Source organism: Strix aluco, chromosome 6, assembly GCF_031877795.1.
Source record: "Strix aluco isolate bStrAlu1 chromosome 6, bStrAlu1.hap1, whole genome shotgun sequence".
In the NCBI taxonomy this organism is placed as follows: domain Eukaryota; kingdom Metazoa; phylum Chordata; class Aves; order Strigiformes; family Strigidae; genus Strix; species Strix aluco.
The window spans coordinates 22,069,381-22,090,486 of NC_133936.1; the positions used below are offsets into that span (position 1 = coordinate 22,069,381).

At 37.7% G+C, this 21,106-nt stretch overlaps 1 protein-coding gene across 3 annotated transcripts in view; it reads left to right on the forward strand.

Moving 5' to 3' along the window:
• The window catches only part of B3GALT1 (beta-1,3-galactosyltransferase 1), a 226,899-nt gene that overhangs the window by 139,923 nt on the left and 65,870 nt on the right, over positions 1 to 21,106 (forward strand). The gene's annotated exons all lie outside the window — the stretch shown is intronic.

Genomic DNA, 21,106 nt, shown 5'->3' on the forward strand with positions numbered 1-21,106 from the left:
AAGCTGGTGAAGGGCCTGGAGAACAGATCCTATGAGGAGCATTGAAGGAGCTAGTACTGTTTAGTTTGAGGAAGAGAAGGCTGAGGGGAGACCTCATCACTCTATACAACTACCTGAAAGGACATTGTAGAGAGGTTGGTGCTGGTCTCTTCTCACAGGTCATTAGTGACAGAACAAGAGGGAATGGCTTTAAACTCCAGCAGGGGAGGTTTAGACTGGATATTAGGAAAAAAATTTTCACAGAAAGAGTGGTCAGACTGTGGAATAGGCTGCCCAGGGAGGTGGAGGAGTCACTATCCCTGTATGTGTTTAAGGGTCATTTAGATGAGATGTTGGGGGATATGGTGTAGGGGAGAACTTTGTAGAGTAGAGCTGATGGTTGGACTCGATGATCCCAAGGGTCTTTTCCAACCTGAATGATTCTGTGTGATTCTGTGATTTCTTGTTGTCCTTGATTGCTGAAGCCAGATTAATTTCTAGCTGGGCTTTAGACCTCCTGATTTCTGCCCTGCATAGCCTCACAGAATCTTTGTAATCACTGTGAGTGGCTAGCCCCTTCTTCCAAAGGCTGTAAACTCTCCTTTTCTCCCTGAGTTGCATCCAAAGCTCCCTGTTTAGCCAGGGTGGTCTTCTCTGGCACCGGCTTCTCTTACAGCACCTGGGGACAGCCTGCTCCTGTGCCATTAAGACTCTTCTTAAAGAGTGCCCAGCCTTCCTGGACCCCTTTATCCTTCAGGACCTTCTCTCAAGGGATTCTCTCAAAGAAGATCCCATTTTTGAAGATCCCATTGTTCTCAGACAGTGAAAACAAGAACCATTGTAGCATCAAAATTTGCACATTTCTTGTACCCAGTTTTTCCAAGTACTCCAAGAACTGCTTAGAGCAATATGGCAATCATCTTAATTGGTACATCATTGCAGGGCCACTCTAAAACCACTATGTTTACTGGGAAGGAGAAGAGTAAATGGGAATATGCAAAAAGGAAGTGCATACATCACACACCTCTCCTATAGCCTTAGAAATTTCATTTAACTGACCTCCAGGTGTTTGTAGAGATCCTCTTCACATGCCAAGAACTTAAAGCTTTTTCACTTTGTTTTTCTGGTTTTATTTGATTTCAGATTTTTGAGACTTGGCATACATTTGCTCATGTTTTCAGACGTCTTTCAGTAACCATTGGGACCCAACAATTTTTTGAGACTCTGATTTAGCAGCTGGGATTTTAAGGAAAACATCAACTATTGTGAGATATGTAATAAATCTGAGAGACCTGGCATTGTTGAAAGGCACTAGTGTTGCAGAGTGCCTTTACAAATTTAAGAGAGGTAGAATATTTGCCCAAATTCAAACAGCTACCCAGCAACACACATCAAACTACTGCTCAACACAGTAGCATTAAGATTTAGAACTGAAGTAAGATCTAAGTGACACACAAATTCATAAAGGCCTGTCTGCAGAGGGATGAATTTTACACTGACTCACCTGTCAAAGGTTATTAATTTCATCAGAACTCAGAGGCACTAATACTATTAATACTAGCAACGATTTGATTCAACATTCAATGATGGCTAGAATTAATAGTTCCACTGTATTCTAATGAAATCATTTAGAATTTGACTCTTTAGGAAACAACTCTAGAAAATGGTACAACTGCAAAACAATTTTTTTAAATTTGGTCCATTTCCACTAGTGGGTACTAAGACAACTCAGCCATATCTTTCTTTCAAAGAAAGATCTCACATTTTACTCAGGGAATTGCTACTTACATTCTCTTACCAGTGTGCTCTGATCTTTGTGCTGGTGCTGCTATTGTTTAAAAATGAAAATGGTGCAATGGAAAGAGTGCTTTAGAATGAAAAAGCATTTGGAGCACAAGACTGATTCAGAACAGTAGAAAAATATAGTAATTAGGATATGTTTTAATCAGAAAAAATATCAGGAGGGAAGGATTGGGGGTTTTTTTCTTGACTTGTCAAAATCTCTATTGACAGCATTTCATATTCCTTTCACAAATTTTACATATTCTCTAGCTATTATCTCTCCAATTTATTGCCCCCAATAATATGGATAATTATCCTAGGATCATCACTGCTCACAAGTCTCCTAAAGGTTAATGCTTTTTTCCAGCTGGAAATCTATTCACTGGTTACGTTTCCAACTATCTCTTCAGAGGTAAATTGCGTGTAGACAATTGTGGGTCTTTCTCCTTCCAGGTTAGGAGCTGAGATTTTCCCTTTATTACGCAGCGTCTTGGTGTGGGTGAATCCACAGACCAAGCCATATGTACCAAATGCAGCACTCACATAGGGAAGTGTAATACATTTCATGTCACAGTACCAGCCACAGTTAAGAAACCATACTCTGCCAGCTACATTACAAATTATTCCAAGTATTAGTTGCTGCATTTTCTGAAAATTCAAAATTTTTACAGCCTCATCAAGAAAGCTTGGTTGCCTAACTTGGGTGTTTTTATCTCAACTTTAATGTTAGCTCCCAAGTCATAGCAAGGCACCACAGCTAGAACTGAGCACAGCAAATTAGCTCCAGATTCTGCTGCCATTGATTTCAGTGTTCATACCACATTTTTTAAGACACTGCGATTGCTAATGAGTCTTGTAACAAATTTCTGAGATGCTTTGAAGAGGCACATCACTGTTCCATTTCCTAAGGAAGAAAAAGGTTTAGTGAGTGCTTACCTATGGTCAAGAAATTTTTCTTAAAGTACTCTAATGTGGTTACCCTTTAAACTAAAAGACAAAAAACCCAACCAACCAGGCTTCTAGGACAAATATAGTTGTTAGGTCACAAGATGTCAGAATTTGCATCTCCTTCCCAAATAAATTATATACTATGTGTACCTGATGGCCTACTAGCTTAGATTTCTTCAGGTGCATTTGCTGGCCACTTCATGTCATCAGGCAGTGGAGATAAAAAGATAATTAAAAAAAAATTTAAAACGAAAAACCAAATACCAAGGGATTATTCCTTTTGTTCCCATTTATGATTCCCTTTAGAAATATAGGAGTTAGCTATGAAAACTGACACTAATATCTCTGAAATAAATTCTGGAGGTCCAGCGAATTGAACTTCCTTGAGGTGCATTTTTCTCTTTGTTGCCAGGATAGGTTCATCAGGACAATCTAAATCTGTCAGTAGTCCTTCAAAAACCTTTTAGCAAGCCTGCAGTAACACTGCCATAGAGACATAGATAAGTGACATTGATTATAGAAAGAAAATTCTACCTAGCTTACTAATAATTGCTGGCAAAGAATACACACAGAATGCATGTGCATGCTTCACTGGAATAAAGAAGAATTCTATTTTATTTATTAAGAATCTCAAAGATAATTTGGGATTTTAATCTTATAGGGCAGAGTTATTTTTCCTTGGGTTATCAAAATACAGAATAATTTTGCAACCAGTCATATGTTTTCAATTTTGCAGCCTTCTTTCCTCAGATTTAAAGCAAGCTTCCATGAACTTAACAAAATTTAGTAATATCTAACTAGCTGACACTGCTGTAGGTCTATAATTGCGTCTCACCTTGCAACACTACTTTGTCTAAATGATTTCTTTTCCCTTTCGTCAAGCTACTGAATAATTCCAAACACGGCTGCTGAAGAATTACTTCTACACAAATATTTCTTATTAAAATATCATACAGAAAATAAGATTTCTTATTCAGATGTAGACAACATTTGCTGAAAGACATTTAATATTAATTTAGAACCTTCTTACTGACAGCTGCTCAGCAGGACAAAATCTCTTCATTTGATTAGAGTCTTGAGGCAGTCTCATGAAGGTTGTTACTGAGAAAGAGTCATTAGGGTTCTCCCTCTTTTTCACCTTCAGTTATGGGATATCTAAATGTGCAACAAGGTTTCTTCTTTTTTTTTAATATATATATTAAGAGTATGGTTATATTCATATAAAAGCTGACTAAGGATGAATAAAAAACAAAAAGGCAAAGTTTTATAAAACTAAGGAGCTACATAAAATTTAAAAACAGTAGAAATTTTGAATGGTGGACTGAAAGACAATGTTAGTAAAATAGTTGCTTGAGGGTGCAGGGTGGTATGATTTTCTGATTTATTTTCTATATCACTGTCTCCATTTAGCTATAATAAACCACAAAGTATAGTTCTGCTATTTAAAGAATAAGGGAAAACTGTTAATTCTGCCTAACACTTGAGGCTTCTCTAATCATTGCTTCCTACTGATAATTAATGTTTAGAACATCCTTTGTACTTATTTAACTTACTGCCTTTCCCCAGTGACCTAGACCTGAATGAATCAGACCTAGAAGATGGCAAAGGCCATATGAGGTACAAATGAACAAAACAAATTAGCCACTTAGCCACTAAAAAAAGGTAATTTTGAAGTCTTCCATCCATCCACTGTGCCCACCCATTAATAATGAAATGTCAGGTTCTAAGGAGATATGGCTCAATTTATCCACAGAGTACTGAACAACCTGTCCATGACCACAGTCGTGCCTCCCTGTGGTATTGTGGTTCATAATGAAGTAAGTGTAGGATGCAGCCTTATTCCTGGCTCTTGTGGAACTACTTCAAAGATGAATTACATGTACATTTAGGGAAGTTTCAAAAAAAACAGATCACACACAAAACTAGTTTGCTCACTTTTATCTCCTGGATCACTTGGATCACAGCTGACTACATATCCGTATGGTCCCAATGATAGTGCATAAAAAATTCTTCATTCTGTTCTTGACACTCATTCTCCTGAAGCTTAATTTAGGTTAATGTAATATCTTGGGTATATGGTTTTATGTCCCTAAATGTACATGTCCTCAATCTAATACACTGTTCTGCTGAAAAAAACCTGCAGCATACTGTCTGTGAATTTATTCAATGCCTTATCTCCATCCTCTCCCATTCTATACACAAAAGCTGAGCAAGACAGCTCAGTTTTGCTGCCATAAACACAGATTCCATCTAAGTGGATTTGGATAAGACAAAATGTTAATCCTGACCTGAACTGGCATTTATAACTAACCACACAGGTAGACAGGATTTAGGATGTTAATTAGGTGTCATACTGCAATGCTTAACTCGTAATTCCACAATCAATGGACTTCAGTGAAAAGCTGGCTTAAAAAGTTCCTGACTTTCCTTTCTAGCACCATAACTCCTTGTGAAATTCTGCTATAAACCATGCCATGAACTGATCTCAGTTAAAAATACCTCTCTGGAAAAGACTGTTCCGAAGTTAGTATGCCTATGCCATAGAAATATGTAGTTCTACCAACACAGTTGAGAGACCTATCTTTCACCACATGAGGGCAGGACGACGTGGTCACAGGTGTTTAAACCAGCCTCAGCACCAAAGTCACCATGCCCTGACTTTTAGCCCCCAGAGCAGGCTTGTCCACCTTACCACCTTGTGAGAGAAGTCCTTGACTCTGTACTTCCAAATTTTCAAAAGTGGGCTTCTTGCATTTTTTTTTTTCAAAACAGATTTATTCACAATCTCCACCCTCTTCCCAGCAATCTCTGAAAACAACTTCTAATATAATGACATTAAAGAAGATGCCCATTTGAAAATCTAGCCTTAAAAGAATGGTACAAAATAAGTCAATTTACTCAGGAATTCCCAGCTTCTTCTATCAAACCAATTTTTCAGTAAAGATGTGTTGAAGATATCACCAGAGAAGAATTCTGAAATGTATCATTAGGTCAATCCAGTGTATCTCACTGTGGACCTGAAATACTGATATAATTATAAAATAAACAGTGGCATGGGCTGCATCATGTAGATCCCAAGCATGTGCATTTTGCAAGTGACAGGAGTGAAAATGCCAATGGAGGTTTTAAGCTAAGCTCAAGAACAAAGATTGTTCTTGTTACTACTTAAATAAGATGACTTCTTTTATGGGCATAAGAGGGAAAACAAAAAATAATTTAACATATATCTTGCTAACTCCTACTTCTCTGTGAAATATTAAGCATCAGCATTTTTTTAACGTGAAAAGAAAATCTTGTCACTGCAGTGCACAGGAAAGGTGACGTTCAGAGGATAAAAGCCAGCTGTATAGAGAATGACCTTGATGTTTGTAAACGCACCTTCCTTTGGTACAGAAATTGAAAGGAGGCCCAGGTCTTACGCTAAAGAAAGTAGAGTGGAGAACTGAATTTTCCTCTTAGTTCTGCTGCTGATTCCTGCATGATCCCAGTCAAATTGTTTCAGTCAAAATTTTCACAAGCAGCTGCTGTGTATTCTGAGCACTCAGTCTGACACACAACAGATTAGGTTTGCAGAAGTTTTAAGAATTCATAGCTACAAGTAAAGTGAATTGACTTGCTAGTTTTAAAAACTCCAGCTCTGGACAAATATTAAGTATGTACTTTGAGAAATAAGGTAATGATCATTTTGCATTAGGCACCCAACTGGTCTGTGGTTTGAGGATATATTACCGTGCCATAGTACCATGTTGTAAAAAACATGATAATAATAAGCACTCATTTCACAAGAGTATTATAAAATGGAGACACTAACATTTGTGAACTCTGAGATATTGTAGTTTCAATGGAGCCCATGACTCTTATGAAGAAATCAATAGTGTCGTATTCAGAGAAAGATTTGAGTGTTGCAGCAGGCAGGGGGGCCACAAACTGAATGAAGCAGATTTTTAAATGACATATTGGAAAACTGCCCATTAAATGAGTACTATCCATCTTGTGACCTGAATGAGGCAGCCAGGGAATGAGTTGAAGAATAGTGTGCTCTCACATAATTAAATGGTGTATCATAATGCAAACCCACATTTTAGCCCAAATACTTTAAAAGTTTGGCTAAGCTCCTAGCAACTGAATGTGAACTCTTGTAATGAGAAATTCTGGGAAGCTTAATTATAGTCTTGTTTCCTGTGTCACATCTAACATACACTTATTAGCAAAGTCCTCATGAAACTAATGAAACACTTGGCAGACTAACACAAGAACATTTTGGAATAACATTGCAATGCTGGAAGATCAAATCCTTCAAAATACTTGGTTTTATGTTGTAAGAACTTGAAGATGGAAATCCTCTTTGGAAGGAGTATGTTTCTTAGCTATTTTTATGCAAGACAAGAATTATGAATGCAACAAAACCTTACTTGGACAGGATCTGTTCATGAACTGAGTCTAGTTATAATCACTCAGATTATGATCTCAGAGTCAGTGCTATTTAATTAGTATTTAAGTACATGTACTGTAGCTACATTTAATTACAATCCCAGATTCTTATCTATTATCTGACAGATGATTGCTACTATTTAGCATTCAAACAGCCTCCAAAAAATAGGAAGTGAAAAACCTAATATGAATAACAATAAGCAATACAGCATGCTGTTACACAAAAGAAGCCTACAATAAATGCTAGATCACACACACACAAAAAATTAGTCACCGAATCATTATCAAAGTATTAAAGAAAAAGGCAGCCCTAAACAAAGGTTTTCTCTTCTTTCTCTGGTGGTATTTTGTGTTTTCTCTTTGTTTAGATTCTGATCTTACATTTCAGTCTTACAGATTACAAGCTTGTGTGGTGGTGCCCATAAGACCCTAATATCACAGATAAATCTAAAGAATCAGAACCTTCAGATACATATTTCCAAGGATAAACTTGAGCACTGCCTCCGTACTGATGCTGTACACTATATACTGCTATACACTATACTGTATGTTGTCAGGCTTTGTGATACTATAGTGTTACTGCCTCCATTTGTAAAATTGAAGAATGCCATGGTATCAACTGGTATCAAAGACAGGACAGTGATGTTTGTAATTAAAAAGTAATATTGCAGTCGAGTTATCCTCATCTCCAACTTCACATACTTTCCAAATTTCAAATATCTCCTCCCAGTTCCTCCACACAGGGACAAGTAGGGAAAAAAAGTATGAATAATGCATAGCAAATCCTGCAAAATTTCTTCTCATTTAAAACTGAGCTTTAAGCTAAGTTTCCTAAATACCTTTAAGATATAGTTTAAGTGAAAAAATAACTTGAACCACATAGTAGTAAAGGTAACAGAAAAGAAAGGTCAACCTTCACAGAGATTATACTGATATAATAAGTAATGCTTCTGCACCCCATAGGAATATCACAGAAATATCTTCAAAAGCAACATCCTTAGCTGTCCCACTGCCCCAAGAGACTCTCCCCATCTGTGCAACTACAGTGTTCAGTATGTATATTAAAATTTACCAGCTAGCTGCTAGCAAACAGAAGGTATAAAGACTGAGTTGTTCTTTTCATTCTCTTAGCAGGGAAAGTAATTTTGGTCTCTCTCTATTCATGCTGATGATTTTCACAAAATGTGTGTGGGATCTTTAGGACATCTATCATTCTTTCAAATTTGGCTGAATTTACCACTGAAAAGTTATGGTTAAATATTTGTCAAATGTGCAATTAAAAGTTAAAAAGAGATAGATGATGTGATTGTATAAGACTCATTTCTTTGAAAGGGTAGATAAAAAATGAAGGCTGAATTCTGCTATTGTGCATAATCATTGGGAAGGAATTTGAGGAAAAACTATGGGATCAGTTTTTTAAGCAACAGAAGCAATTGTGGTAGAGTAAGACAGAGGTACGGGTTGCCAAATGGGAAGGAACAGTTTGGTAGGGAAGGATGTTATGTTTTCAAACTTATTAAAATGCATTACAAACAATCATAATGCACAAAAATAAACACATTGGCAAGTGTCTTTCTGTTGACCAGCACTTCCTAGTTTTAAAAGCACCAGCTGCTAAACCTGGTATAGTTTCAAAAGCATATGTAAAAAGGTAAGTGACAAATACACATAAGTATGAAAGCTGTATACTGAAATCATATGTTCCAGATAGATTTCAGCTCTTTGATGGGACTAAGATTACTTCTGCGTACACAAAAAAATGTGAAAAGGATTTACAGGGGCAGAAGGTGGGAAGATTAAACAAGGGGAAAAATTAGTTTAGCTCATGGACCTAAAGAGCCAAAAGCTAACTTCTTCACATGCAACACTAGTGCTAAAATCACAGCACAGCTCAGTAATATGAAAATCCTGATTTAGCCTACGTACACAAAAGCCCTTTATTTTCATCTATCTAAATAACTCCCTTTGCTGACAGGATTACAGTCCTGCGCGTTAGAAGTGAGTACAAGATTAGACTGAACTGTTCTTTACATACAACATTTCCCTATTCAGAGCTTCTGACCTAGAATTTTGTCTTTTAATTTAGTTATCCATTGACTATTTTATTATTTTACAACCAGAAAATCAGTGAGTACAGCAGTTCAATTAAAAGCTCTGCATCATTTCACTGGTTCTTTGAACAGCTTGTAACTACAACATACATCAGTGGTATTGCTGTAAGACAAAATTCCATAGGATTTTGCCTAATATTCTGGAAAAGGAAATTTAAAAAGATCAATAAACAAGAAATGATCTAGTACCCCTATCATGAAACAATAGAGTTCTCTATTCTTAGAGAGGCCAGGAGAGGGGGAAGCAGAACTGACATCCTGGACTTCCAAAGGGCTGACTTTGTCTTGTTTAGTCACCTGCTTGACAGGATCCCTTGGGAGACAATCCTGAAGGGTATAGGGGTCCAGGAAGGCTGGGCACTCTTTAAGAAGAAAGTCTTAATGGCTCAGGAGAAGGTGGTCCCCAGGTGCTGTAAGAGAAGCTGGCAACAGAGAAGACCACCCTGGCTAAACAGGGAGCTTTGGCTGCAACTCAGGGAGAAAAGGAGAGTTTACAGCCTTTGGAAGAAGGGGCTAGCCACTCACAGTGATTACAAAGATGCTGTGAGGCTATGCAGGGCAGAAATCAGGAGGTCTAAAGCCCAGCTGGAAATTAATCTGGCTTCAGCAATCAAGGACAACAAGAAAAGTTTCTATAAGTATGTGAGCAGCAAAAGAAAGACCAGGGAGAAACTCCATCCCCTGCTAGACACAGGAGGAAACATGGTAACAAGCGATGAGGAAAAGGCTGAGGTGCTTAATGCCGCCTCTGCCTCAATCTTTAATAACAAGACCAGTTGTACTGAGGGAATCCAGTCTCCTGAGCCAGAAGACAGAGACTGGGAGAACGACCCCCCTGCAATCCAGGAGGAGACAGTCAGTGACCTACTGCATCTCGTAGACATACACAAGTCTATGGGACCGGATGGGATACACTCAAGGGTGCTGAAGGAGCTGGCTGGGGTGCTCGCCAAGCCACTTTCCATCATTTACCAGCAGTCCTGGCTGCCTGGGGAGGTTCTGACAGCTTGGAAATTGGTCAGTGTGACACCCATATTTAAGAAGGGTCGGAAGGATAATCCAGGAAATTACAGGCCTGTCAGCTTGACTTCGGTGCCCGGGAAGCTGATGGAGCAGCTCATCCTGAGAACGATCACACAACACATGCGGGACAACCAGATGATCAGGCCCAGTCAGCATGGGTTTATGAAAGGCAGGTCCTGCTTGACAAACCTCATCTCCTTCTACGACAGGGCGACCTGCTTATTGGATGAGGGAAGGGCTGTGGATGTTGTCTACCTTGACTTTAGTAAGGCCTTTGACACCGTTTCCCACAGCATTCTCCTGGCAAAACTGGCTGCTTGTGGCTTGGATGGGCACACGCTTTGCTGGGTAAAAAACTGCCTGGATGGCCGGGCCCAAAGAGTTGTGGTGAACAGAGTTAAATCCGGTTGGCAGCCGGTCATTAGTGGTGTCCCCCAGGTCTCGGTTTTGGGGCCACTCCTGTTTAACATCTTTATTGATGATCTAGACGAGGGGATCAAGTGCACCCTCAGTAAGTTTGCAGATGACAGCAAGTTGGGTGGGAGGTTGATCTGCTCAAGGGTAGGGAGGCTCTGCAGAGAGACCTGGACAGGCTGGAGCGATGGGCTAAGGCCAACTGTAGGAGTTTCAATAAGGCCAAATGCCGGGTGCTGCACTTGGGCCACAACAACCCCCAGCAGCGCTACAGGCTTGGGGAGGAGTGGCTGGGGAGCTGCCAGTCAGAGAGGGACCTGGGGGTGTTGACTGACAGCCGGCTGAACATGAGCCAGCAGTGTGCCCAGGTGGCCAAGAAGGCCAATGGTATCCTGGCTTGCATCAGAAATAGCGTGGCCAGCAGGGACAGGGAAGGGATCTTACCCCTGTACTCGGCACTGGTGAGGCCGCACCTCGATTACTGTGTTCAGTTTTTGGGCACCTCACTTCAAAAAGGACATTGAATTACTCAAGTGTGTCCAAAGAAGGGCAACGAAGCTGGTGAAGGGTCTGGAGCACATGTCGTACGAGGAGCGGCTGAGGGAACTGGGGTTGTTTAGTCTGGAGAAGAGGAGGCTGAGGGGAGACCTCATCACCCTCTACAACTACCTGAAAGGAGGTTGCAGAGAGCTGGGGATGAGTCTCTTTAACCAAGTAACAAGCAATAGGACAAGAGAGAATGGCCTCAAGTTGCACCAGGGAGTGTTTAGACTGGATATTAGGAAGCATTTCTTTACAGAACGGGTTGTTAGGCTTTGGAATGGGCTTCCCAGGGCAGTGGTGGAGCCCCCACCCCTGGAGGTGTTTAAGAGTTGGGCTGACATAGCGCTGAGGGATATGGTGTAGTTGAGAACTGTCAGTGTTAGGTTAATGGTTGGACTAGGTGATCTTCAAGATCTTTTCAGATGTGTGTGATTCTGTAAAGAAGTGATTGTTACCACTTAAAGGCATGCTGATTTACCTCACTGTTGGGGATTCTTCATGGGCTTTCTCTTCATCCTCTCATATGACACCATGTATTTTTAATGTTGACACATTTACATTTTAGAACAACCCAGAGACCCAGCTTTACTTGTATATCTTGCTAAATGTAAATAAAATTCAATCTGAAATGTATCAACTATTTCTGCTCACACCCAAGGTATCTATTCCTTTCCCTGAATTCTCCATAACACTTCACTTGGATTTATAAATCATATAGCATGTTTGGTGTAGCAGACTGTATTGTTACCATAATTTGTGATTATGTTAAAAATCTCACAATATTTTATAAGGTATTTGTCTTAGGTTTTCAGGTCCCTCAATCAAAAGTGTTTATGAGGAAGTCTTAATCTGTCCTGCTTTCAGTTTATTTGCTGGCTGGAGTTAAACCATGACATAATATCTTTTGGTTGTAAATTAAAACTGCACTTTTAAGTGTTACAGGGCTTAAAGATTATTTTTTTAAAGCCCAGAATTATTTAAAAAATGCATGAATAAACAACATTAACAGGGAACATCAGAGATTGACAGATCGCTTTACAACAGTAACCTGAGATAAGCGTTAAGTCTAGCTTCATACTGACTAAAATTGTCATCAAAGTCTCTGCTCAACTTCCCATTTTGCATAATAGACGAAAGATCTACTCTAAAATGATCCTAAGTCAAGAACTGGAGAAATAGAATCCAAGACCTGGAGTATTGCCAGTAAGGAAGCTAAGTGAACATATCCCAGAGGGGGTTGTACTGCAAGTGGGAGATCTAGGGGTAAGAGCAGGTATCAGGGGCTAAAGAGCCAGGCTAATGAGCAAGCCACAAGACAAGGTTGAGGTACAGTAATATACAGTGTGAGTAAAAAGAAAAGCAACCTGCTGAGTGTCCTAGAGCAATTAGTGTGATTTTTTCCTATGCCAGATTGGTAGGCAGCTATCAGTCAGGCTGAGAGACCAGTCTTCAATCCTGGTAGACCAGCCAGGTGGCTGGCTAGAGTTGAGTCTTGGAAAAAGACAACACAAATTTCCAGCTGAATTCTATAAACACAGGATAATTTCCATACACAAGTATAACGTGAAGACTTAAAATAGATACTGCTACAGACAGTATGTAATAAGTGGCCTGATTAGATCATTGAGAGCTTTGAGTTGCCAATGATCTCAGCCCATTGTTGCCTTCTGCTTTTATCCTTGCCTTCATTTCAGACACAGATTTTAATGAGATCCACAACTTTCTCCTTATATGTAGATATATTTTTTGAAATAAGCAGTACTTTATATGTGTGAAAGCAAATGTACATGGCTGTAGACAGTTTATTTTATATGCCTTGGCAGAAAAAGTGTCTGCAATGCCTGTTTTGAACCCATCAGCACAGCGGTAGACATAGTGAAGAGAGTAATGGTGTATTCTTCATCTGCAGCTGAAGTCTCTTGTCAATTGCCAGAAAAGGGAAAGAGGAACATGGGAAATACAGAGAGGTGATAAAGAGACAGAAGTTTAATAGCAAGTATACCAGGAAAAAGGGTATGAAATACATTTGATATGGGTGAAAGATGTCAGCTTATTGCTTTTTATTTATAGACCTGCACAGATGTGTATAGCGCTTTGTCATACAAAAATTAAATTGATGCAGATGGGTCAAGCAGTAGAGATGTGAGATCAGAATTGGTATGAAGAGAGTATTAGAATGAACTAAATTATTAGGGAATAGGAACTGCTTTATCCTCTGGTCATCACAATAAATATTCAATACATTATTCTGAAGAAATGTTAAGTATCTTACTAATGAGGCCTAGGGTGTCATTGTACAATGTAGGGTGCTCAGACAGAAACTAGTGATAAGCAGATAAGCCTTTGGTAAAAAAAAAGGTGTAAGACTTCAAAATACGTAATAGCAAAGGCCACACCATGCACAGACATACCCAAAGAAGAGGTCTAATATCCTAAGCAGAAATTATTTCCTGAATGAAGTCCTCTCAAAGACCACCCTTTTCTACAAACTACAGAAACGATACAAACTTCACAAACAGAACTGCTTCTGAAGTCCAGAAGAAACACCAGTTAATTTCTGCTCCCAAAATACACCATAAAGGTATCAGAGTCGAGAAACTTTGTCTCAGAATACATCTTTCATATTTGTACACACTTAATTGTTCTGAGTGATGCAAGACTTTTTTATTTACTTCATTAATACTTGAATTCATTTACTTCATGAATACATGAAATAAATGGGGGAAGAATTCAAAGATTCAAGAGCAATTAAGGGACTGATTGAGAGCTAGATCTAGAATAATGCTCAGCTAGCACCAGTTTCTCACATTCTGACCCAAAAATGCGAGTGCATTGTAATAGTTATGACTACCCACCAGGAGGTGCCATTTGGGGTGCCACCACCTACGATCTTCTTTGTGGAAAGGAAGTAAGTTCTGTGAAGGTTGAAGTAACAGAACGAATCAGATTAGTTTTCTGTGAAGTTAATTATTTACTTCGTTCTTCTGAAAAATTATCACAAGGCTTGTATGAGGATAGTGAAAACATGTATTGTATATATATAAATTTATATAAATATATAAATGGCATAAGTCACTGTAGCAATGCTTTGAAGTTAATGAACCTTCTCAGTTCATTATAGATAAAATACCGTGTTTCCACCTATGATATAATATGAATGAACTATTAGTTGTGTAAGCAACTTTTGAATTTAATTTCTGGTACTGCAGAAGCAGCAACAGTGATTTCATACATTTGAGATATATATAAAGGTAGGGCAGCAAACACTAACTCTTCAAAAACTCCCCAAACTCTTTTTAATTACTTTTCTAAATTTTTTAAAATGAAGACATAAGAACTTTCTTTTTCATAACACATAGCAGATCTTATTTTTATTTCTAGCACTGTGAAACAGTAATGGTTTATTACTTAGTACTTGATAGGAGAATGAGTGTTATTTACAACTCTAAATGATTCTGAATTTTCAAAGTCTTTGATTCAATTTCACAAAGCAGCAAAATTATGTTTTAGATTGCATGCATGAGAGAATGTGAACTTGCTGGAAAACAGACAACTCGAGAATATCTCTAATGGGAAATGTTTCAGCTGAGAGAAAAAATAAAATGCATTTCTTAAAGCACAATGAGTTATTTTTACCTGTCTTTCTTCTTATGTTTAAGTGCTTTCTTTTTTTCTTTTAATGAAGGTGCTATGGCAGAGAATTTATGTTTTGGTTGAACACAGAGCAAGCAGCAAACTAAATTATATACTCAATACAAATCTCATGCAATAATGATGAAATAAGTGTAAAATGACTGTAACCAAAGCAGACGCTTTATGAAGTAAAGTATCCTCTAAATTCACTATGTGTAAGCAATATAGAGAAAATGGAAATGCATTAAAAAAAAGATGAAATTGTAGACTAGACTGGCTGAAAGTTTTAATGAGACTGTAAAATATTATGATAAGCCTCTGTTTAAAATATACCCGGCCTTTGTCATTGCCATATAAAACAGATAAAAACTTAGCAAGATGTCAGGGAACATAATTAGAAGTCAAGCTGGCATGGAATTATGGTGCTCAACGAACACAAGGAGCCAGTTCTGAGCCCCTGGCCTGTGATGAGAATTTCTGCTGACTTCAGCACTGAGAAAAAAAAAACCTCAAGTAATTGTGGGCTGCAGGACTGGACCTTGGTCATTATTTAATCTAAAACCAGAAGAGCTTTAGTTTAGTAAGGGTGGCGTGAACTTTGCAACGAACAGCTATTTAACAAAGATGTCAAAAGTCTGCTGCTGCTACTAACTAAAGAAGCAACCGCTTAATCTCACGCAGCATACAGATGCCCTGCTTAAAATATAAGGCAGTCTTTACAAAAGAAATGGATATTTATAGTCAAACTTATCATCCTTACATTGTCATATACAGACACACACAATACTCTTTATTAGATTTGTTTAGTTTCAGGGTGGTTTTTTTCCTAACTCAGAGGCTGTATTTTAATAGAGGCATTTCACAAAAGGTTTAAGGTTTAGAATTGGATAAATTCCATTCAGCTTTCTAAGGATAAAATATGCATAACAGGGCTGCAATTCAAGATCTTCTAGGAATAAAATTTCTCCTGAAATATCTGACATTTCCAAATGGAAATACAATCAGAACAAATCAACACTTGAGATTCAATTCTAAGTTTACAGAAACAGCTATAGAAAATAAGAATGACAAAACATTTCATTCTAAAATATGAAAGTTTTGAGCATAGCCAGTGGTTTCTAGTTCATCAACAGTTCATCAGTCTTTATCTTAAAGCAGGTATGATAGTGGTCGTAATTGTTTTCTGTTTGCTTAAAAATATTAGTAGTGAAGCTTACTGAACTAGTCTGGCTTGATTAAATGCATGGCAAAAGTCAAGCAATGCCTATTTTCCCATGCAAAGGTATGCAATGACAGATGATCCTACACCTTTCCTTTCAGATGGAGTCAAAGAAACAAGGTAGCACAAATGCCTGTGAAAGATAGGGGGAATGAAACAAGTCATACACCAGACATCATCCTCTGCAGGGATAAATTCTTCAGTGATCTGGATGTCTGGGGAAAAAAAGAGGGCTGAGGAAAAAGAACATGCCTTAAACATGATCTTCATCATTCTAATGAGTTAGTTACACATCCCTCTCCTATTGCTAAGTAGAAGGATCTATGATGATAGCCATTCTGCGGAATAGTCACCATCACAACATCAGATTCCTTACACAAGCTTGTCTGCTTAACACCTTCTTATTTGTGCACATACCCAGTATTTTCTATTTGTACCTGTCTGAGGAAGTTTTATATATACAAATTTTAAAAGTATTCAAAGAAAAACAACATAATCTACTGCTAAAATGGTTGTCAAGAGTCAGAAGAAAGTATTATCAGAAACTCAGAACTGGATATTTTTAAAATTATCTCATTCACAGGTCATCCTATACTAACCATATACAGACAACAAGGTGCTTTGATTCCTGTTTCTATCACTCAAAATTATTAATACTAAATATTCTAAAAAATGTCTCCAGACTCCCCACCCTATTTCTTCTTCTGTGTTCTAGAAATCATTTTATATGCTGCCCCCACTCTCCCCTGTCCCCCTAAAAAGCTTGACATTACATGCTTTACTGAAAGATTCATGATTAATCACAGCAACGTTTCATGTGACTATTTAGTGAAAAATAAAATTAAAATGATTTTTTTAAAAGGCTTATTTACGAGTGTGGAAAGAACAGTTAAATTAATAAGAGCAAATAAGGACCTAGTATACTGAAAGCATACATTTTCTTTATAGCAGATGAGATTCATGTTCACATCTAAACATTTTACAGACCTCTATACATAGTTACACATGCAGTAATATAAACTCACTGCTAGAATAATTAAAGCCACATATATACTGTTTGGGGGGGCTATGGAAGAAACCAGCATCAGTTCCTAGGGCAGTTAGTGAGCAGCAGCTCATACCCACAGTGCTCAGACCTAGCAGGAATAAATTTGACATGTTCTTACCACATCTAGCTGGTTTGCTTGGGAAAGAAGCCTACAAGTCAACAGGATATGAAAGATGCGGGGGATCATGGAATCAGAATCTGGAACAAAAGAAGTCAGACACATTGACCAATAGGTGTTATCTTCAGAAAACTTTCCTCTTAGTCCTAACCTTTTTACACTTGCTCTTTCTCTGTCTTCTTGCTATGTTCTCCTCTGGTTTTTTGCTATCCTATTTCAAGTTTTGTTTCTAATAATCACTGTTGTCTCTCCAATCTTTAAGTTCCTTCATACCTTCATTTGCTCTTTCCTTCATCATATTCCTTGCTATATTTTTCCTGTTTGTCTATGTTTATTTTTCATTTTCCTGACCACCTCCCCTCAGCTTGTCCCTACATTCGCTCAAGCCCTTGCTAACTAATCTAAATTGGCTTTAGTCATGGCTTGAAAATGTTAAAACCTCCCTCAAGTCTTTATACTTCTTTCTTCCCCCTCACAAAGAAGCGGTTGCAATTTCAGTAAGAATAATAAGTGTCAGGAGGAAAAACTGCTTGCCCAGAACCTTTTTATTTTTTTAAAGATTTTGGAATAAGTAACTAAGAATAGTAGATGAGAATCCCCAAAGATACAAGAAGAAATGTTAACAGCCACCAGTTACACCGAGTTTTATGTTTCTTTGTTAATCTACTACTTAACAGTGAAACAGCAAAGCAGAGACCAAGGTTATTACTAATCACTAGTTTGAACTTTGAAATTAAGCAAAGACATATTCAGACAATTCAATAGCAGCATTTTTGTGCAAAGACACATACGAGGTGAAACGAAAGTGTTATTTACAGACCATTCAATTCATCTGCGGTGGAAAGAAGAATAATAACTTTTTTTTTTTTAATACTACAATACCTAGTATTCTGTAATTACTTTCTACCAGTAAAAGTATTAGGGCCTTCTGACTGCTGGCTAGCATGGTTCTGGTGGGGAGGATGGCTGAAACACACACAGCACACTCCCCATAGTCAGTCACACCTGGATTAGGGCACACAAAGTTAAGGTGGGGATCCTGAACTCCCATGCCCCCCAAAATCTTTCTGGCATATTCCTTTACCAATTATATGAGTTATACTGTTGTCTTCATAATCCACTCTCTCATTTGTGGTCATTTACATTGTTGAAAACTAAACTGAAGTAACTCATTTGAAAGGTTTATCATTATCTGAAATAATGAAACCTACTTAAACTTAAGATTCTAATTTCATATATAGAATGGAATCTGCTGTTTGGTTGATCTTAGTAACTGAACTAATCCATTAGACTAATTCATACATATTGCATATACATAGAGAACAGAATACATTTGTTTCAACTTGCAGCTTAGATGATGAAGCTCAACTCATTTGCAAATGATTGTCTGACTGACAAAAATACAGAAAGAAACAATTTCTTGGTAAGAATAATTTCCTGTATGGGAATCTTGCTGGATACTCAGTTCTTGATAGATGCTCCAAAAGCAGCAAATATACCGGGCATTTATTCCCATTTGTACTTGTACAGAAGATTATGACCTTTCTTTTCACATTATGCCCCACAGCTGTTTCACAGTCACCTTATATTACTTTAATAAGCTAACTTGTACAGATGTTTCCTCCAAGCAGAACAGTGGAACCAAAACCACAGAGATGATAGCACAAGGAAGCATTTAAACTAGCGTACCATCTTTTGTAGTGGGTATAAACAAGACCGAACACTTGCATTTTGACCACTTCAGAGATATTTTCCATTTGCTGCAACTTAGGTTAGCCTTAGCACTTGGGTAACAGTCTCCAGCACATAATTGCTGAGGACTGCCAGGCAATTTTTAAAGGGCTCTCTTCTCTGCAGTGCATACACGTTCTTTCTCTCTCCACTTAAGGGCAAGAAGCCCCACATTTAGTGATCAGCAAGACCCTTGTACAAGATTGCTCTCTTTTCTAAAAGCATTCTCTAGGGAATTAAAAGCGATCAAGCCATTTGAGAAAGGGCAATCTCAGTCTGGGCTGAATACAAATCAAATATATAAACAAAGTTGCACATCATTTAGAGTTACTGCTGATAAGTTTTGACAGCAGCATGGCCTTTTCCTTTTCCTTGGACTATCTTCTCTTCGTGTCTAACTTACATAGATCAAAATAATTATACTGCTCTTCTGTACTACTATCAAGATGTTCCTGACACTACATGCTGCCAGGTTTCAAGGGGCTGAAGAGTTATCTATTAGGGCAGACTTATTAGTGACCATTACTTTTAATAAGGATTTAAGAGTGCCTACTTTGTGTGTTGCAAGCTTGTTTGTTTTCAAAAGAATTGTAGTAGTAAATAGTAAAATTCAGTCTGAGTTTAATTTCCAAGGCAATTCTATGCTTTCAAAATGATTAAGTTATAATTCCTTTCCATCTTTAAATTACAAAAATCAGAAAGAGTTCCTCACTGTTTTGATCCTGGTTAAGATTTTAAACTGTCTCTTTCAGACAGACGGCTTAAGAAAGCTGGATAGTTTATCTCCTACCTGCTTAAAGGAAACATTATTCCATGTCTATTTTATACCAAACTTAGACTGGAAAAGGAGCAATTGGTAGGGGAGGGGAAGAAGTTCAATGACTACGGAGATATGGAATTTTCTAGTAAGTCCCAGTGGAAAAAAAATAATGGCAATCATATTAATGTTTCTGCAACTCAAAAAAAAAAAAGAAAAAAAAAGTAGCGTATTTGTATCTGCATAAGTAGAACTGTTCTGAAACTAGATTCAGATCGCTAATGTTTTCTAATTGAAGGAAACCGAACAGTGATTTTTCTTCCACTTTAGTTATGAAACCAAGACAAACCATTTCCTTCCTGTTTATCCCACCACACCCCTTCTGAGCTATTTGCCTTATTCATAGGCTACATCCCAATTGAACAGAGATTTGTTTAAAGCTAGGAGAAGATGATGAGTTTTGAATGGGACTTGTTTATGGCTGAAGACTGTACACCAGCCTCTAGCACTCATGATAGCCAGCACTGCAATGCCCACTCTGAATGAGATAATATAAGGAAGGTAATCTACAGTCAGCTAACAAAGCTAAAAAATTCAGGTTTTGCCACATTAAGCCCTAAATTGCATTTTATAGATTGATGGATAAAGTCTAACCAATCTTTTTTCCTATGAAGACAAAACACCATATTTGATTTATGTTTTATTACAGAAGTAGTGAGCCTAACCCCTAAAATGAATATTTTTAATTAGAAAATTATTTTGAAAAATTTAAGACAATTGTGAACTTTTAATTTGAACTATTAATAGGAAACTTTAAAAGGAACTGAGAGAAAATCAGACAGAAAGCCAATTCCAAGATATTTGAGTTACAGACTTTTTCATATTTTTGCGTTGCTGCACCAAAATATAGTGGCTATTCATGCAATGCCTCTATGCAAGAAAACTTCCTGTTATAAATTCAACAAGAATGAGAGCAATTACATATTCTGACCTATATTTCTTCATTTCTCAAATATTTTGAATACAAGAGTGATTTCTATTGTATTCTACAATTTTGCAAGTCCACTAATTGCAAGACATTCTGAAAGAACTGTAAATTGTCTGGATGGGCATCATCCAATTTCTAACAGACAGGTGTTCATATAAAAATTCAACAGTATCAGCAACAAGCTGGCAGTTACTGGTGGGGTGAGGGGTGTTAAGAAATTATTTGGCTCACAGCTGAACTTCCTATTTAAACACAGGGATGATCAAATTAAGTCAAGGTCAAGTATGCAACAGAGCAGCTGTGCCATGCAACAGATAAGGACTGCTGGTATATATATAGTAAATTTGTTCTGATTTTCTAATCTGCCATTTTTGTCTTGCA